At 36.6% G+C, this 21,337-nt stretch overlaps 1 protein-coding gene across 2 annotated transcripts in view; it reads left to right on the plus strand.

The window, feature by feature from the left end:
• The window catches only part of LOC126371179 (uncharacterized), a 729,644-nt gene that overhangs the window by 351,637 nt on the left and 356,670 nt on the right, over positions 1–21,337 (plus strand). Inside the window, exon 1 of one of the 2 annotated variants that reach the window (XM_050016417.1) lies at positions 3,560–3,782. The exons of the other annotated variant lie outside the window; for it this stretch is intronic. The gene's annotated coding sequence lies outside the window, so the exon portion shown is untranslated. Of the gene's footprint in view, positions 1–3,559; positions 3,783–21,337 lie in introns of those variants that run through there. 2 annotated transcript variants of the gene reach the window in all.

The following is a 21,337-nucleotide window of genomic DNA, read 5'->3' on the forward strand; positions in this document are numbered from 1 at the left end:
CGCCTTTGATTAACTGACGCAACGTTTCTGGTTATTGAGACGATAAGACAGCTGGTAGAATGACACGTGTCGACGATAAATAATGTGTTAGCAATATTGCATTTAAAACTCGCTGCAGGCTTCTTATTATCATACAATACAACAATAATATCTATCATTGTCTGTATATAAACGATACGATTCTGCTCAGTATTTAGAACATGTAAGAATTTTTCAATTTTCTATGAAATTATAATCGCTATTGCAGAACAGATACGATCGATTTTTGTTTTGTTACTTTTAAAAAATTCGGATGCCATCCAGTGACATTTCATGCTGAATTATACTAATAAGAGTCACCAGATCTTTTAAAAATCATCCATCCTCCTGCCTCTATCCCAATCTAGGTGGGGTCGGCACAACATGTATTCCTCTTCCATTCATTTCGGTACTCACACCTTCAGTCGTCATGTCACACCTTTCACACACATACCCTTTTTTACACAATCCATCCACACTTTCTTCAAATTAACAAAATAAAAATTTACATTATCTGTTCTGTAATAGTGATTCTAATTCCATATAAACTATCTTCACAGTTCCATTCCATATAAAATCACGGGCCTAACTTTATATAGTTTATATTCGAAGTAATGTGTACCAACCTATGCATAACTTTTTATTTCCAAATTTTCAATTTGTAACGCCCCTATCACGTGAAATGAGAAGAAATTATGTAGTACTGTACGAAATTGTGCGAGATTTCCCATTTCGTCCGTCATGCTCTTGCTGTTGAGATGAGAAAAATATTTGACAATCAACATAAATGACAAAGTGAAATAGCTTGCACGTGATGATCTGACCATTATCTCACGCTCGCACTCATGCCTGTAATTCCCTTGAGCAGAACTACAACTCGCAAGAAGACAACTTGCAACTGCATTTGATATTGAAGTCTACGACGATGGACAGGAGGAACCGTGTGTTGTTAGGTGTATGGTATCAGCTCAGCAGACTTTTACTGTTACGGAACAGCCGCTGAACACGTTCTACTTATTTATTTTTTTACTCCCTACTCAACAGAATTGTACTTAAGGTTAGTTTGTAATTCAAAACTATGTACTTTGTTTTATTGTACGTTCAGATCAAAACAACAATAAAGTACTTACTTAATTCTGAATTCAAATTCTAACGGCCTCCGTGGTCTAGTAGTTGAGCGTTGGGCTCACGATCCCGGTCCTGGGTTCGAATCCCGTTGGGGACATATCACAAAAATCACTTTGTGATCCCTAGTTTGGTTAGGACATTATAGGCTGATCAGCTGATTGTCCGAAAGTAAGACGATCCGTGCTTCGGAAGGCACGTTAAGCCGTTGGTCCCGGTTACTACTTACTGATGTATGTACGTAGTCGTTACATGAGTCATGTCAGGGGCCTTTGGCGTCTCAATAGTAACCCTGACACCCACGCACCTGTCACACGATAGAAGAAGAAGAATTCAAATTCTGATACCCAACTTAAAAATTGATGAACATGGAAATTAGAGTTGGTTTTTTTTCGAATTGCGATGACTGCCTTGTACTTGGAATTGTACGAAGAGTACATACAGTTGATATACATCCATCACTTCGTACTTTACTACCTAACATAGAGAAGAGTATCCTACCTACTTTTTGTCCCGTGGGCGTCTGACATTCTAACTGGATCGTCTAGATTAGGAATGTGAACTTGGCATTTCATTCTTGTTCATCCATCAAACGTCCGTTTGACAAACGATTATGTGATCTTGTCCTCAGAAAATGTCTTTGTTACAAATGAGCAGGGAGTCATTGATACCCATCATTATAATGAAAGTTTATGATTAATACTTTATTGCATATTAACTTCCCGTCCGCAACATTGTAGACTTAAGTTCTCGCTGAAGTTATGTAAGTTCTGGATATCCCATCCTTCCATTTCTATCTTTCCTTTTGCCAATTTTCATCCAAATCCGCACGGCAGGCGACGTGGGTTAACGTGGAATTATATTTCCCGCGAGGCTCTTGGAATAATAAGTTATAGTAGTTAGATTATAAATACTTGAATTCCTTATTTTCTTAAGAAAGCAATAAATTACAGGACATACTTGTAACGTTCTAAAATGAAAAACGAAAACCTAGAATACTCTTGAATACTAACAAAAATAAAATACATATTTTTCACTTGTCTCATTATTTGTGATCAATGTTTATTATTGTCTAGGTCACGTTCTAATGTGAAGTATAACAAAATTATCTGGTTCTTAGAAACACATTTTGTTTTCATAACGATAACCCCATATTTGTATTTGTTTGATGACCCTTGTACATCATATATCTAATTAGTAGCAATATTAAGTAGGTACTTATACTGTCTTAATATGTAATTAACAGTAATATGTAATTTTATCATTTTGACGCGAAATATCACACGCGCAAGTAGAAACATACCTACTTGATTTTTATTTTCATCAACTATAAAGTCATCATGTTGGCATTGTGGCATAATATAGAATACTAATCTAATTTTATCATATAACATAACGTAATATTTCGCCTGTATCTCTGAAAGGGTAACCTCTGCTTACCCTTATTTATTATACACCTCTGTATATAATATATACACCCACATTTACATGCAACTTGCAAGTTATAGGGGGCGAGCCTATTGCTATTTATCATTTAAAGCAAAATTAAGTAAAATTATTATATACATATTATTATATTAATTTCGTTTCTACATCTTATTATTATTATATTTTATATCAAATAATATTATTATACAATTTAAAAATAGCTATTTTCATGCTGTAAATCGTCTCTGACTGCATGGAAAATAACAGGTGTTAACACAAAATTGAGAAAGTAGATCTATTTTTAAACCAAATGATCTTGTCCAACAAGTAGAATGCAATTATCGAACATCAAAATTGGAGACCAAAAAGTCATAACTATAAAGCGAACTATAAAAACAATTCAAATGTAAAATTGTTGATTTCGAACCAAGATAATGTTTATCAATTACTGTTATCTGAGTTTTACAGCGGATTTAACGACAATACATGAAACATGCATAGTCATATAACTGGGTATATGGACTTTGATTACGTAAAATCTCGTCACGACTTTTATAACGTCTGTATATCAACTACTGTTTGAAATCAATAGGTGCCTACATAATTTCTGCTAAAGCAATTTGATTTAATTATACGAGTTCGGAGCAATTTTGATTCACCTCAACCCCCGAACTTTAGTCGTAAGTAGTTTAAGAACCAGATTCTGTATGAAGTGACCGAGCTGCGATTACGACTTGGAATACGCTCTTTTCAAAACATGACGGGAGCTGTTACGTAGCCGCTTTGTTTATTCAAATTTAAAATTTTCGCGTTTTACCTTCAAGTAGGCGATTTAAGTTTTCTGTCTTATTATTGTAAATTCAACCAATAGTAGAGTGTGTCACACTCATACTGTCCGTCCAATCAAAAAATAGGATTGGTTTTTGATTCGGCGATTGGGGCGCCTCTGGTGGTGTCGCCTAGTAGTGTCGCCGGTCTTCGAGGCAAGACGATCTGCCCGGAACAAAAATGTATTTTTGTGCAAATACGTAGTGAAAACCTAACGCGAGTGATAGAAATAACAGATTATTATAGACAAAAGTGGTGTAGTGCTAATCATCAAACTCGAAATGTGATATCTCGTTGCTACTGGAGCACGTGGTCGGCACCCCGCCGGCTTGCTGGTGATTGCTGATGTCAGCAGGGATCGTACATAATACCTACGCTAGAAGGTAGGATTTCTCAATATTTTTCTCTCGTGTGAGTTGTGACGTGGATTACCAACCTCATCAAATCTTTGAGCCGCCAAAGGCCCCTGATATAACTCGTGTAACGACTACTTACTTACATCAGCTACTAGTAACCTGGACTCGCGGCTTAACGTGCCTTCCGAAGCACAGATCATTTTACTTTGGGACAATCAGGTGATCAAGCCACACAATATTTAAATTTCTGAAATCGTTGCGGTTTTCCTTTAATTTACCTACCATTAATAAATTATATTTTTTTAGGTATTATTTTTCTTTTTTAATGTTATTATATCGTAGCGTCCGTTAATAATAAATATTTTCTTTCATTATCGAATAAACCTCGATGAAACGCGGGTACTTAGTTTATTATGCGATACTGTAGGTACCTCTAACTATCGTTATTGGGAATATCGTCGATTTTTTGGACCAAATATGCACCGTCCTTGTCGGTACCAACGGATATTTTTAATAGTAAAAATATCAATTTTGGTCTACTTATTAGTCTTCTTCTTGTATCGTGCTGGTTGTTTATTTTTATTTATTACTTTTTTTTAAGAACGTCTAGGGCCCTGTGCCGAGGTTTTTCTTGCAGCTTCTTTTCCCCGGCTATACAGATTGTGAGAATCTGCAGTAGTTTTAGTCGGATGAGACGTTCGTTATGTAAAAATTGACGATTCAAAGTGTATAACTATGTTACCTACTGAATAAAGATATTTTTGAATTTGTATTTTAATTTGTGAGGTAAATTACCAACCTCATCAACCCTGGTGCCAGGGATATGGCTCATGTAACGATTACTCACTTATATCAATAAGAATAACCGGGACCAAAGGCTTTATGTGCCCTCCGAAGCACGGACCATCTTACTTTCGGACAATCAGGTGATCAACCTGTAACGTCCTAACCAAACTAGGGATCACAAAGTGATTTTTGTCATATGTCCCCGCCGGAATTCAAACCCGGGACCTCCGGATTGAGAGCCTAACGCTCAACCACTGGACCACGGAGGCCGTTACTTAGTAGCAGGTATTATTATTTGTCAAACTATGTAGAGAAATGGATCTGTCATTGGTTTTAAACATTAACTACATATCTTCGACGCGTCCGGACTGTTACAGTTGCATAGAATTGACGAGTGCTCGTTTCCATTACATCCAATACGTCTTTGATTTCCAATGGGTATTCCAAACCTTCTGTGCTTGGCTCTCTTCAGAACCCCGATAGCGACCCCGCTAGAGTGGTCGACGATTTCCCTCATTCAGCGCTTATCGCTATCGACCCACTAGGGTCGATTAATCCTTTCAATATTCTTTCTCTCAGACGACGCCCTGAGCCGAGGTTCGCGCCCAACTGGGCACCCTCAGGCCTATTGTCTTAAATTTTGTACCGGATGAGAGCCTTCAGCGCTCCCCATTTGTCCGGCCAAGTAGTTAATGCCATCTGCGGCAAATCTACAGTAAGTAAAAAAAAGTGCTTGGCTCGCCCCTTATTACCTAAATAGGACTTAGACATAGCTGGCGAGGAGTAGGTGTATACAGGGTGTTAGTGACATGGTAACGAATGCTTTGAGGGATGATTCAGGCCATGATTCTGAGTTGATATCAAGTGGAATCATAGTCTGAATCACCCCCTCAGTATTTGTTACGATGTCACTAACGCCCTGTATACTATACCGGTGTATATATAGTATATACTATACTATACTATACTATACTATACTATACTATACTATACTATACTATACTATACTATACTATACTATACTATACTATACACCTCTGTATACTCTTTTGGGGATACAAGGGAGATAATTTGCTATGTTATGTACTTGCAAAAAAAGTAGTTTCGGGTATCTATTGGCAATCGCGTCCATTAGCCTTACTACGTTTATCCACGTAAGTAGTTTGATAGACAGCATTCGCTGCGTTAACAGTATACCCGATGCAATAATCAGTAAACATACATACATATATAAACTCACGCCTATTTCCCACCGGGGTAAGCAGAGACTATAGAATTCCATAGCAGCAGTGATTACATTTATCCAGAAAAGTAGGTAGGGGCAATTATTATTTTATATACCTACCTATCAGTTTCACTGTAAAAACATGTTCAAATTCAAGTAAAGAATTTAAGAAGTTAAGTGATGATCAAATTTTAATAGTCGCTTTTGATATTGATACCATTTCATAAACAAGCAATGAAAACGAGCCACGAGACGTCTAGACCTTAACTAACTTACTAAACACTTATTTATTCGCCCAATGGAAACGCACAATCGTAAACCAGCCTGCAGGGTACAACGACAAGTCGGCACCGATAACTCGACTCAAATACTACGTGTGTAATTTAGCGAATAATTAAAACTTATACAACCGTAACCAGAGTAATTACAAAGAGATTTGTGGTGCATTCCATTTTATTAGACCGCTTTTATTCGTTGCAAGTAGGTGAATTGCCGCTTGTTTAAACGGTGCATAGGATTGGAATTGAAATAAGTGATTAGAGTGTGAGTGAAAGATTATGTTGTTGTGTTCGGATGAAATGTTTTATAAGGATGGTGTAGATATACCTACAGGGTGTTAGTGACGTCGTAACGTAAACTTTGAGGCACGATTCAGACCACTATGGATCGAAAAATGGCTTTCATAGACATAGGGATTTAAAATTTTAAGTGGTGGTTTTTTTGCTGGATATAGCTTCTATTACCTATTACTATATAGGAAAATGATACCCGAGTTGATTCTGTGCAAAAGCGGATGAATTATAATTTTTTTATGAAAAATTTGTATGGAGCTACTATGAAAAATCCGATTATCTCGAAAACGGCAAAAAAAACCGTAATATCCTGACAGATGGTTATCGTACTAATTATTTACGATTTTTTGACATAACTCATATAACGGTTTGAGATGCCGTTTTTTTTTAAAAATCGTCAAAATAAAAAATATTTATTTTTTGTTTAGAAACGGTTTCTTTCAAGTAACACAGGTATTTAACAACATTATAAGACATAATGGCATCACGCCTGTATTCCTGATGGAGTAGGCAGGGGTTAAGTATACCCAAGTAAGTATAAAAATGGCTTTCATAGACATAGGGATTTCAAATTTTAAGTGGCGGGTTTTGTTGCTGGATATAGCTTCTATTACCTATTACTATATAGGAAAATGATACCCGAGTTGATTCTGTGCAAAAGCGAATGAATTTATAATTTTTTTACGAAAAATTTGTATGGAGCTACTATGAAAAATCCGATTATCTCGAAAACGGCAAAAGAAACCGTAATATCCTGACAGCTAGTTATCGTACTAATTATTTATGATTTTTTGACATAACTCATAAAACGGTTTGAGATGCCATTTTTTTTTTAAATCGTCAACATAAAAAATATTATTTTTTTTTATTAAAAACTGTTTCTTTCAAGTAACACAGGTATTTAACAATATTATAAGACATAATGGCATCACGCCTGTATTCCTGATGGAGTAGGCAGAGGTTAAGTATACCCAAGCTTCATCCGCTTCATCCGCTTTTGCACAGAATCAACTCGGGTATCATTTTCCTATATAGTAATAGGTAATAGAAGCTATATCCAGCAACAAAACCCGCCACTTAAAATTTGAAATCCCTATGTCTATGAAAGCCATTTTTATACTTACTTGGGTATACTTAACCCCTGCCTACTCCATCAGGAATACAGGCGTGATGCCATTATGTCTTATAATGTTGTTAAATACCTGTGTTACTTGAAAGAAACCGTTTCTAAACAAAAAATAAATATTTTTTATTTTGACGATTTTTAAAAGAAAAAACGGCATCTCAAACCGTTATATGAGTTATGTCAAAAAATCGTAAATAATTAGTACGATAACCATCTGTCAGGATATTACGGTTTTTTTTGCCGTTTTTGAGATAATCGGATTTTTCATAGTAGCTCCATACAAATTTTTCGTAAAAAAAATATAATTCATCCACTTTTGCACAGAATCAACTCGGGTATCATTTTCCTATATAGTAATAGGTAATAGAAGCTATATCCAGCAAAAAAACCGCCACTTAAAATTTTAAATCCCTATGTCTATGAAAGCCATTTTTCGATCCATAGTGCGTGAGTCTGAGTTGGTATCAAGTGGAATTTTCCGTCGCAAAAGTATATAATTAGTAGGTATAATTAGTATTAGTATATAACTGAAAATGATTTAAAACAAAACAAAAAAAAAACATGAATTTTACGGCGGAAAATTGCACTTAATATTAACTCGTTACGTAAGTATTCGTTACGATGTCACTAACACTCTGTATAATACTTGTATAAATGTTGTATTTAGAATAATGTGAAAGACATACGTACAATACAAGAAAAATAATAAAATTGCTAATCAAAATTCTAGATTAAGTGAATTAATTCACTTTTTTGGGGTTATGTATACGTTTTTACAATAAAATACCAGATAGTATTTTGAATTTATCAGAAAATTTTAAAGCTCATGTGAAGCTTACTTTATGAAAAATAGCTATATGCTTAATATAAGATTAATGATTACCTAAACGATAAAAATCCCGAGTATTAAATGTGTTCCTCTAGTTATTAAATAACTTGTAATGTATACATACACTGACTTAAAAGATGTGTTGCTGTTGCAGTTTCTTGTCATTTGTTCTTCTCAGCCATAACACCTTGCGAAATGACGTAGCTTAGACTCAAAAATGTTAAATTGACCTTCAACAAGTTTATCCATGATAATTACGTTGATAAATGATTCTGATTTCTGTTAGTGTATGTAAGTACCTACAACACGATTGAAACTTAACCTACGGAACACACCTCACTACCTATAAATAAATATGTAAGAGTAAACAAGTATAACAGAACTGACACTTCAGCTCATATATTTGGCTGTACCTCTGACTACTCCACTGAGGAATATAGTCGTGAACTTATACTACGTTAGTTACTGTTACGCCATCAAAAGTATTATTTTGACATCTTCTCATTACGACTGTGATTGTAGAATTCTGATAATAACTATGGAATATTTCAAAGCTTAATATCAGATACACCTCGTTATAGCCTAAAATATTAATCCAATATGTAAGTACCTATACAGAATTTCCTATTCGATAACGAAATTAGCAATGTTTGCTTATCGAAGCACTAACAGGTGACCTAAATCCGCAACCGTCCGATACACGCCTAAATTAGTTTCTAATCAATTTAAAATGAACCTGATATTCTATTATATCGATTGATATGCAACCATGAGCATGTCATACAGGTTATTGTACTCTTCTACAGTCATGAGCAATATAATATATACACTTTAGGACTCTGACGCACTAACATATTAGACATTTAGTGAGACTTACAGTTCAATTTGTCAAAAAAGTTAATGCGACATGGTACCAAAGTGTATACATATTAATGCTCGTGACCGTACATGAGTAATACATCAATTCTATATACGTACCTACATTATAAAGTACGTAGATATACATAGGTATGTTATTCGTGTGCGAAATATACCCTTATTACCTAGCCACTAATGGCATATTACCTCCGTGGTGGTTGAGCGTTGGGCTCACGATCCGGAGGTCCCGGGTTCGATTCCCGGTGGGGACATATCACAATCATAACTTTGTGGTTCCTAATTTGGTTAGGATATTACTGGCTGATCACAAGATTGTTAGAAAGTAAGATGATCCGTGCTTCGGAAAGCAAGTTCAGCCGTTGGTCCCGGTTACTACTTACTGATGTAAGTAAGCAGTCGTTACGTGAGCCATGTCAGGGGCCTTTGGCGGTTCAATAGGAACCCTGACACCAGGGTTGATGGGGTTGGTACTCCGCCTCAATAACTCAACTTTGTCAGTTAGTAGACAAACGTAGCCAAATAATAGTGTTAAAGGTTATTAAAAAAGTTATAAAGACCACAAAAGCGACTCATTTTCAGGTTCTAGTAGCTCATAAGCAGAGTTCTGTTGTTCTGAAAATTGCTTATAAAATGTATTTTCACATTTTACTTAAGATTCACGAGCAGTTCGTCATGCAAAATCCTTTGAGAACGAAATTCAATTGCGAAAAACTGTGCCTGTCTAATCTTCAGGTTTAAGGCAAGCGGACTCTGTGAAACGCGATAACGGTAGAGATGATGAACGAAATTCAGTGCATTTTTTTTGATGTGACTTATTGTAGATTTGGCGCAGATGGCATTAACTAATTGGCCGGACAAATGGGGAGCGCTGAAGACTCTCACCCGGTACAACATTTAAGACAACAGGCCTGAGGGTGCCCAGTTAAATGTTTGAAAGAATTAATCGACCCTACGTAGTGGGTCTAGCGCTGATTGAGGGAGAAATTCAGTGCGATGACTAATACATCTACGTTACGACCACCCGTTTGGTACGAAACGTTTGGTCGATTGTCAATAAAACAGAAGCTTACAATACCACAATGAAATTAAAAAAAAAATCTTTCTACAAAACGTTAACACCTATTCGTCAAGTTTTGATAAATGCTTTTATTGCCGGACCACAAGTGCGACAATTCGAACGACCAAAGAAAATTACTTGGTGCATAACGAACCCACAAACAATGGTTAATAGTGGGCATTTACTTCTCCGTAACGAATGGAGCAGGTCGGTAGTCAAGTAAAACACTATACAAAAAGGACCCAGTGCCCATCACAATGTACAAAACTACGTGAGTCCGTCGACGCGAATGTGTCCACAATTCGCGACGCCACTCCATAAATTAAAGAGATAAATGGTGCTCCAACAATGGCTAAATAAACCTTTCTTATGAAGCTCAAAAATAAAGCTTTGTTTGGCGATCGCGGTAAAAACTTGAAATATCCATTCGCATACATCGATACAATGGATTGGAATATTAAGGGGAGTTTAACACACGCGTGGGCACTTCGAATCTGGCAAAAAAATCTGAAGTGCCATATAATCAATGTATTGGGTCTTTCTAAAAATATTCTCTACCTGACTAAAATAGCTACGAGGTCTATATTGAATCGTTGAGTATTAGAAAACAGTTTGTGAGCCATATTTTGTTTGGCATCACAATATTTAGGTTAACTATGTTTTCACAACATCGCTTGCTTTGTCATAGCGTAAAATGTATGCAAAGTTGCGCTAATTTATGGCTAAACAGCTGCAGAATTTTATCTAACTCATACTGTATTTTAGAACAAGTATTTGTGGTCGCTAATTTATAACGTGACCAAATTTTCAAGTTATGGAGGCGCAGTAGGTGCCAATGGGTGTATGGTAATGAAGTTCACAGCTAGATATGCGCCGTGGTGAACCGTTGACCAATAGCAAAATTCGGCTAATGATATTTACTAAAATATAAAAGGTCAAAGATTATCATCAAACAAAATATTAAAGCTGTTAAGCATAGACAAAGTAATTGAAATTCTCGGCTTTAACCAACAATGTTGTTTTTGGTTCAGGAAGGAAATTAAATTTAAATTCGACTTGAAAACACGAGTATTATTCCGAACAGAATCCATGTTACGTATCAAAGACAAAATCAAGTACCCACAGGAACCGCGAACACGGAAAACGCAACCAATTATTAGTAAACTCTTACAAAAGATCACAAAGAAGTTCTCGTAAAACAGCTAAGGTATAAATAAGTGTTTACTTTGTCGGAAGCATCATACAGTTGCTTTGAAGTGGCTTCCATTTATGTTCGTTCTGTAACAACAACCCTTCCACTCGCATCTGCGGCGATAACGGTTAAATGTTACTATTTTCTGCTCATATTCCCTCCCTCTCTTTACGAGTTTAATCAAATCTAACCCTTTATTTTGGGAAATGTTCCAGAAGAAATATCACATTAGTTTTGTTTAGAGTTACAGTTACAGAGTAATAAACGCTCGACTGCTGCTTTAAAGTTTTGATTCTTTGCTATCAGAAACGATGTCGAGTGTTATTTTATTATTTCTGCACTTTCGAATAAAAACATAATCAATATCTTCAAAAAGTAACTTGTGTATCCAATAACCAACTCGTTTGAAATCAAGACAGCTATCATCTCATGCAAATTAAAATTAAAAATTCTTTACATGATAACTTTTGGTGACCGCATCGCTTTAAGCGACGTTCAACCCAATTTCGACAAGGAGAGAAAACAGATAAGATATTTAACTTATTTATTGGCACAGCAATCTTTGCGGTCCCTTAAAGCCCCAGCGATTTTACTTATTAACGACCACACATGGAGTCTTGCACCCTGACAACTCAAGATGGATCTGTCCAAACCCCAGCCCACAAATTACTTAGACCAATTTCATTCCACAATCTTAGCAATGGCATTACTGCTACGGAATCTTACCCATCGAGTTTTACTCTTTTTCTATGGGCAATACATGGAGCTATAAAGAGAACCCAAATATATTGAAGCAAAAAAAGTTAAAACATATTATATATAATTTTAAATTGTTGAAGATTTGAAGGATAAGTTTGAAGGCATCGAAATTTAGCGAATCAAATTTTAGTGAGAAAAATATCACTTTAAAAATAGTTATTGATGAAGATATTGTTAGTTTTTGTACAAAACTGCAGCATATTGCAGCCATTGACAATTCATTCATGGCTAAACTATTGAAATATTGAAAGTAAAACTTTACCGACTTCCCCTTTACCGTAAGTAAAGTGGCACAATACATAAAATTTTAGCGAGGTCTTAAAATACAGAATCTATCGGTTTATAGCGTAGTTATTTGTGTTGAGTTACAGCAATGTTATACTGTACACTTAAGTAAAGAATTAAATGGTCCGTCCATATTTTAAACACTGTACTTTATAATGGTTTGCTCATTTACATACATATATCGTTTCAAGAAAAATGCAGGTCTTACCTACGGGCATAGAAAAAGGAATATACGTTTATAATAATAATACTAGAACGGCAACTTTTCGCTCCCCACCAGCGTCTGAGCTAGGTTTACCTCACCCCCCATTGGACATAGTTTAGTCTTCAATCGTATGGCAACAGACGTCATACACACAGATGCGCGTGTACGATAGCGTCAATGTGTAGTGTCTGTGTAAAACGAGGTGTTTTGTATGAAGTGTCCGGGTGTGCAACGGGTCTAAAATATGTTAGATTTAAAGAGCGTGTAAATGTTTCTGGCGATCCATTTCTTTGCGACATGTTTTTGGATGTAACGGCACGCCTCTACGAAATTGTAGCTCTCAGGCAAACCCCTAAAAGAATTTTGTCCACGCATCGCGGACTACCCTCGGTGCATCCCCTTGAAATTTTAGGGGAATGCAATCATTCCCTTTGATTCTCCTTCCGTCCTGTTCAATTAGAAGGCGTCTCTACCAACTGACTTGTGATAAAATGGTTGAAGTCACGCAGATACCCGAACAGTTTAATTAGATATTGGTGCTAATTCCTGTAAATACCATCTAATTTTATTTTAAGTTATATCTGTCATTTTCTTATCCGCCGAAAAGGAAAGGGACGGGTAATCGACAAGCATAAAATTAATGGAACACACGTCAATTTTAAGCATAAATCTAAACCAACCGTCTAAAAATTTTACATCCGTTAATAACCCGTCACAGTTAAATAGACAGCACGTCAAACGGATTGCATACCAGCGAGGTACCTTTTGATTCGCCCGGGTTATTCATTCATTTACTCATTCTTCCTAAAATTAAGAGCTGTGAATCATCCGTCCCTTTCCTTTTCGATGGATATGAAAATGACGGATATAACTTAAAATAAAATTAGGCGGTGTCTGCAGGAATCGGGGCCATTTTCCATTGATTATTGAGGGTTTTCTTGTTATTTTATTACCGCATAACAATAATTCTTAGAAGTTGCCTTTTAAAACCATTTCAAATATTTTTGATAATTCATTTCTTAGACGAAATCGCCCAAGTTTCATTTGTAATATTAGGTATTTAAATATTTATTCGAACAACAGTGCTTTGTTTCTTAAGAATTTTCGTACCGACATTACCCTAGTGATAAAACTCATAAGTAAATCATACGTATAAATAATAAATACGTTACAATATACGGACTAAAGAATTCTAAAGACATTTTCGCCATATAATTTTGCTTTCATTTGAAACGAATTGCCTCAAATTCGTTTCCTTCCTGCCAAAAGTGCAGTTACATCACTACACGTGTCAAAGGGTGGTTTCTTTGAGCGGGTGCTTTTATAATTTCGTCTGAACATGTTCTGTACTCAGGAAGCGAGTTTTTTGTGAGTTGTCTGTGAGTTGTACAATATCATAGCGTAGAAAATTAGGTCAGCGCACTATGACGGCAGCTACATACACTTCGAAATTAGACAATGGTTTGTTCTGATTCGATATTTATTTGTATGCGAGTCACAGACAGTAAATGATTGAGAATTTTATGGACGATGTAAGTACTGAAGTTCATTTTTAATATTAATAGTAAGAGATAGCTTTATAAATAAGAATTTCTTATTAGCATAGTGTTAAATTAAAAAAAATGTGCTATACTTTGAAATATGAGGTTATATTATTAACCTATAGGTAATTCATATTTTGAACTAACTGTTATCTTTCATTTCAAAATGACATATGTAACGGATTTAAATTCTTGGCAACATAAAAATTAGATTTACAAAACTTAAAATCAGACTAACTCCACAGTTTAACAGCGACCATGAAAGCTCACATAACTTTGTTCCGGCCTAATGAGGCGGCGTCATTGCGCAAGAGTTCGCGACGACAACGAACGTCGGCGCACATTCGCCACGCCGCCTCCGGAACGAATCACAACCGAATGCGGGCGCGCATGGTTGTGAGAGATTCCCCAGTAATTGGTTAGCTGCATTGTTTTGTAATCTGTGGCGAATCGGACAATCGGCCGAGATTAGTTAATGAGTGTTTAGTAGTTTATGAGTATGTGTTTGAATTGCAAATTAGAGCGTGTATGTGGTGTTCGACTAGTTCCTAATACTCATAGTTGGTACCTACGTACACTGCCTAATATGGATAGAATTACATCAAACACAGTTTCAATTTTTTTTTATTATAATTAGGATGTTACGCAATGAGGCTGACTCTAATAATGCGATTTAATATATTTACTTTTTTAATATACCTACTACTCTAAAACTCTAAACCAACGTGTGTGTATGAAACGATTATATCGAAGCAAATGGAATTCATAGTCTCTGCTTACGCTGGTAGGCAATGACGTGAGTATGTATGTTACTTAATTTATACTTAGCTAGAGTTTTGTTCTGTATACAAATTCGTTACGTCAGGTAATTACATAAACATAAACAGCCTATACACGTCCCACTGCTGGGCACAGGCCTCCCCTCAATCAATCGGAGTACGGAGTATACTCCACCACGCTGCTCCACTGCTGGTTGGTGGAGGTTTTTGGGCTAGTAGCCCGGGACCAACGGCTTAGCGTACCTTCCGAATCATCTTACTTTTTCGGACAATCAGGTGATTCAAGCCTGCAATGTCCTTACCAAACAATGCACAGTCTCACAAAGTGATTTCGACAATGTCCCCAACGAGAATCGAACCAGGACCTCCAGATCGTGAGCCCAACGCTCTAACCACTAGACCACGGAGGCTGTTACACGATGGAGGGACCATTGAGGTAATTACTTACAATAAATAAATTTACAGATATATGTATATAAAATACCTACATATTCCGTTGCATATTCGCACCCTTATGTAATCAAGATAAGTAATATACTCCACTTCGTTAAACATGAACAAAAATGGCGACTGCATTTTCAACATTATATTTTATCAGAGAGGCAATTTCTCTGATCATACGCCAAACTGCCGATATTGGTATTTTATGCAAATGTAACTACTACTTGTGGGTTGTGATAGTTCTGTTAGAATTGCCCTTAACGCCTTTTCGAACGTCTCGAGTACGCTTGCGATTCCTATGAAAGTTTCATAATGGAAATCTTTATTTGAGTAGGTATACAAATTCATCCGTCAGTGTACAGTCATGAGCAATATAATGTACCCACTTTTGGACTCTGTCGCACTAACATATTTGACATTTAGTGAGACTTACAGTTCGATTTGTCAAAAAAGTTAATGTGACATGGTACCAAAGTGTATACAGTCATATTAATGCTCGTGACCGTATATCACTTACAATAGGTACCATAAGATAAGATATTTAGTGCATTCCTGACGTTTACTTAAAAGTAGAGGAAAGTACAAACAGGAACCCGGTAAGGGCACTACAAGAGCAACTTCAAATTATACACAATGAAAATAGAAAACCAAGAATAAAAATAATACAATTAAGTTAAAAAGAAATACGTACATTTACAATCATCACCATCATCATCATCCAAGCCGTGCCCGTGACGGCGACTCCTAAATGTCTATCCCAGGTCGATGTCACATTTACAATAATCAGTATCTAAAAGATTCGTTAAAAATCTCCAGCAGCGTATAGAATGATGAATATAACAAGAAAATAATTTTAAAAAATACGCTGCGCTTTGCAAAATTCTTACATTTAAGCACACAGAGATGGATCTGCGTGGTTCATGTTTCCGAGCCGCAACACCCGCGGTACCTCTTCTGAGTACATTGGGCTTTGTGTGATAGGCAGAGGCGCACTCTTCTTCTACCTTGTGGTTTGTGAGAACGTTGTTCAACCTCAGCCACCTTGGCGTCAGGAGGAGTATATTATTGAGCCACTGTTAACTGGTTCATGTTGTGTGCTTAATACAAGGACCAACAGATTAACATACACCACTCCTGACCTGACCTTCCCTGACCAAATCAGGGAAGGTCTCATATTATAGTCAATTTTTGTTAGACGTGTCCCGACGGGGAATCGTTTATCTCACTTCTTCTAAAATACGCTTACCTCAGAGTGTTACAGTCGTAGTATGTCACACGCGTTAGCTATCGTGCTATATTAGTTACAGAGTATACATAAGGATTTTATGCAAATGCTACAACAGTTTATCAGTCTCCGGATTGCATTAAGTCAGTTAGTTAGGTTTATGCTTAATTATGTCGCGTGGGCGAGCTAGAGATCTCCGAATGGACAAGCGTTAACATGTGTCTTAGAGGTATACTTGCAGAGAGTGAGTATTCAGTATTAGGTAGCATTTTTTTTTTATCTCAATAACTCTTTATTGCATACAAAAGAAACACATTACATAAACAAAACGAATGTTACTTTCCATGTTCGTCTATTACTTATTAGATTTACTTATCGTGTATCAGAATTTGAATTCAGAACTATGTACCTAATCAAAACAAAACAACAATGCTTACTTAATGCGAACTTGTTTTTTTCTTTTTTATTTCTTTAAGTACTTTACTTTTTGTTTTGATTCCCGCGTGAGTAACACTACAATAAAGTAAACGGTGGTATTCTAGTGAGAAAGGCCCTAACGGCGTGGCATAGGTATAATTCAAGCTCAAATCCTAACGTTGACAGATTGTGTCACACATAAACAGCCTATATACGTCCTACTGCTGGGCACAGGCCTCCCCTCAATCAACCGGAGGGGGTATGGAGCATACTCCACCACGCTGCTCCACTGCGGGTTGGTGGAGGTGTTTTAACGGCTAATAGCCGGGACCAACGGCTTAATGTGCCCTCCGAAGCGCGGAATCTTCGTATTTTTACAGACAATCAGGTGACTCAATCTTGTAAAGTCCTTACCAAACAAAAGACAGTCTCACAAATTGAAATCGACTATTTTGTGTCACATCAAATTCGATTTCTATAACCTGTCTTCCTATACCTAGTTCTCACGTTAAAACTTCAGTGCTCGTCTGTACCCGCCAATCTCCAGCCCAGATGACAGAGTTACAGCACAACAACTAGTCCGGACAAAAACCGGTATTAATTAATTAGATGGTGTGATAACGGAAAAAAGGAATAGAGCAGTTAATAGCCGGTCCAGTAATGTGTCTCCGCCTTAATTGTATTACTGTTTGACATGAGAACGTGGGCTCCAAACGCTGAATAGGAGACGGGGTTGAACTTCATTAGTTAATGAGGAACAGATACTAGGTAATACATGGTGATGCTAGGTATTTTATGTTAGTAGGTATTCAAGTTTTTTTATTAGTAATTGTGTTTCATTAATTTTAATCAAAATGTCAACATTATTACAAAATAAAATACGTAAACAGTTGGGTAAACTCGCACTTTCACACTAGTACTTCAATAACTCTCGAGTTTTTAACAAATTACATGAATGTTACTATTTTAGAATCTGCTCTAAATAGGCAAGTTTTTACTAGGTGTTTTATGTATTTTATGCTAGTAGGTAGTTGTTTGCTTTTTATACTAGATGTTGCACCGTCCTGCACCAAATATTATGATAAATGTTTCTTTTTTACCACTGGTTGCCTGGAAGAATTTGCTGCTTAGCAATAAGGCCGCCAGATTGTACTGTATCTTTAGTGTATGTTTTGTGTAAAACTTGTTTTGTATGTTGTGTGTTATATTATCAGTTATATTATCTTCTTATATTATCTGTGCCTTCTGTGTATGTGCTTGCCTTTTACATGGGATTAAGTCCCACAGCTGGCGCGGAGTATATACTATGCACCCCTGCCTACCCATGCGAGGATACGGGCGTGATGCTGTATTGGGTTGTATAACAAAATCAACTGCCGTGTGTTAGCCTCCCAGGCAACACATGGCAGGTTTTGAGAGCAAAACCTCGAAAATGTCTCGACCAATTTTGGTGACTTCTATGGATGGATTCGGCTCAAAATTGAACCCATTGGTGCATGGTTCCGGCAAGATAACGCTTACCCGATCAGCTAGTAATTGATAAGAATTTAGAACAAAATATAATAAGTATACGAAAAGCACTAGAAAAGCTTTTATACCTATTTTAGTAACATATTTTCTGATAAATAACATATTTTACTGAGTTCCTAATAGATATTTTGCGGATGTTTACACTACACATTTCTGATTATTTACATTTGCATTCCGAATCTCCAATACCTAGGGAGAATATTGCTGAGGGGGCCCTCAGCAATCAATTTAGGTACTAAAAAAAACTATAAAATTATAACATTACAACAAAATTGACTTTCACGGCAATGTTTCTTCAGAAAATATTTATGAACTTATCGAACGTAATATCACCTAAACTTTATACGGTTTTATAACATAGGGGTACTTCATTTCAATAAATGTCATTTATAATGCGCGTTTAAAAAAACTTAGTGTATTTTTTATCAATAAATATCACGTAGTTATTACAATGGGCCCATGTAGGTACCATAAATATCTCTCACTGCGATTCGTCAAGCTTTTTACATCGATTACGTGCATTTATACAAGTTAAAAGTACTTAATAATTTATTTCATAAAAATACAAAGGGGTGGAACTGTATCCTATAAATTCGATATAATCTTTTATACAATGTTGTATTTTAAAGAAATACGAGGGGAGGTCAAAAAGTTCGCGGAATGAGGGGGAAGGGGGTCGAAATTAAACACGAAACTATTTTTCCTTTTCAATATATTCTCCCTTAACCTTAACACATTTTCCGGATCTATCAAATAATTTGTTTATTCCATCATAAAAAAAAGATTTCTCTTTGCTATCAAAATAGGCCGAAATTGCAGACTTGACTTCTTCATCATCGCCAAATTTTCGTCCACGCAGTTCCTTTTTCATTTTTGGGAACAAATAATAATCGCTGGGGGCCAAGTCTGGACTGTAAGGCGGGTGGTTTAATTTTTCGAACCCGCATCGGTGAATGGCAGCCGTCGCAACATGGCACGTGTGGACGGGTGCGTTGTCGTGCAAAAGGAGCACACCTCTTGACAGCTTTCCTCTTCTTTTTTCCTTGATAGCCTCTTTCAATCTATCCAGTAAAGAAGCGTAGTAATGTCCCGTTATAGTCACACCACGATCTTTATAATCAATCAGCAAAATACCTTCTGTATCCCAAAAAATAGTGGCCATGATCTTTCCGGCCGATTGTGACACCTTAAACTTCTTTGGAGGTGGTGTGCCTTTTTTATGCCACTGCATCGACTCTTGCTTCGACTCAGGTTCATAGTGGTGAACCCAGGTTTCATCTCCAGTAACAATCCGGGCCATAACTTCTTCCTTATTCTCTCCACAGAGCTCTAAAAACTGGCGAGAACACTCGACACGCTCGCTTTTTTGAAGTGGCGTGAGCATTCTTGGAACCCATCTTGCGCTGACCTTAGTCATCCCAAGATGTTGATGTAGGATATTTAAAATACTTGTTTCGGATACACCGACCATTGCTGCAAGCTGCTTCTTCTTCAAGCGGGTATCTTCTAATACAAGTTTCTCTACTTTTTCGATGATTTCCGGTGTGGTGGCCTCAATGGGCCGTCCGGAACGGGGGTCATCTTCAATCGACTCTCTTCCTTGCTTGAAAAGACTATGCCACTTGTAAACCATGGTTTCACCAGGGGCAGAGTCCGCGTAAACTGCTAACAGCTCTTGAAAAATCGTCTGAGCGGATTTTCCTTGCTTGGTGAGGAACTTAATGACGGCGCGGTGTTCAATTTTCTCCATATTCGCTGAGTTCTTCCCGATTCACTTGTTTGCTGGTCGATAGTTCAAACGTTAATGACCCGATTTGCTTCAAACTTGGTACATATACTGTTAATGAGGTGTGCAACTAGCGGCTACCTGTACGAGCAAACCAACCCCCTCCAACCCCTCCATTCCGCGAACTTTTTGACCTCCCCTCGTAACAATAGGGAATTTAAAAAAACACATAATAACGGGTTCTTACCACGTTTAAATGGGGATATGAGACTCCCGATATTTCGACACTGTTGCACTGTTGCTGTTGCAGTATATCCCCATTTAAACGCGGTAAGAACCCGTTATTATGTGTTTTAATTATGATAATAACCGCGTAAACTTAAAACAATGAATAGGGAATTTGACACGTACTAGTTTTGTTTCGTGATAAAAAATTGTAAAACAATTTAGGTACCTATATTGTTTACATATTTAAATATTGTAACAGTAGGACGTATTGTTGTTTCAGTTTGACAAGTTAAAACCTGTTGGGGACCTTGGGAATTGAGCTCTAGTTTTGGCGAACGAAACAATTGCTAGGTGGCACAACTTAGTAAAAATAATGTAGTGTTTTAAATAATAGCAATATTAAACTTCTTGCATCTTCTCATACGTAAATAAAGTGTATTGCAAACTTTATCTATGTTAATGGAGCTTGATATTACGTATCTAATAGATACTGAGGACATATTAGGAGAGATATAAGTGTTCTTTATTTGATTTTCTTTTGATTAATTTATGACGTGGTGGTAAGTGTCCCAAAGTCCCAAGACGGATCACGCCTACCTAGAAAATGCATAAGTTACTTTACTTACATTCCTAGACTGAAAAGGTACCGAGAAGACAGTTGGCTTCAGTACCATATATCTAAAAGTTCTTCTCATTAAGAATATTCTTGAACTTTTTCTGTAGCGAACAGACTCATGGGTAGAATGCAAGCGTGTTCATACACCAATCCTGAAAAAAAAA

Source organism: Pectinophora gossypiella, chromosome 12, assembly GCF_024362695.1.
Source record: "Pectinophora gossypiella chromosome 12, ilPecGoss1.1, whole genome shotgun sequence".
Taxonomy (NCBI): Eukaryota; Metazoa; Arthropoda; class Insecta; order Lepidoptera; family Gelechiidae; genus Pectinophora; species Pectinophora gossypiella.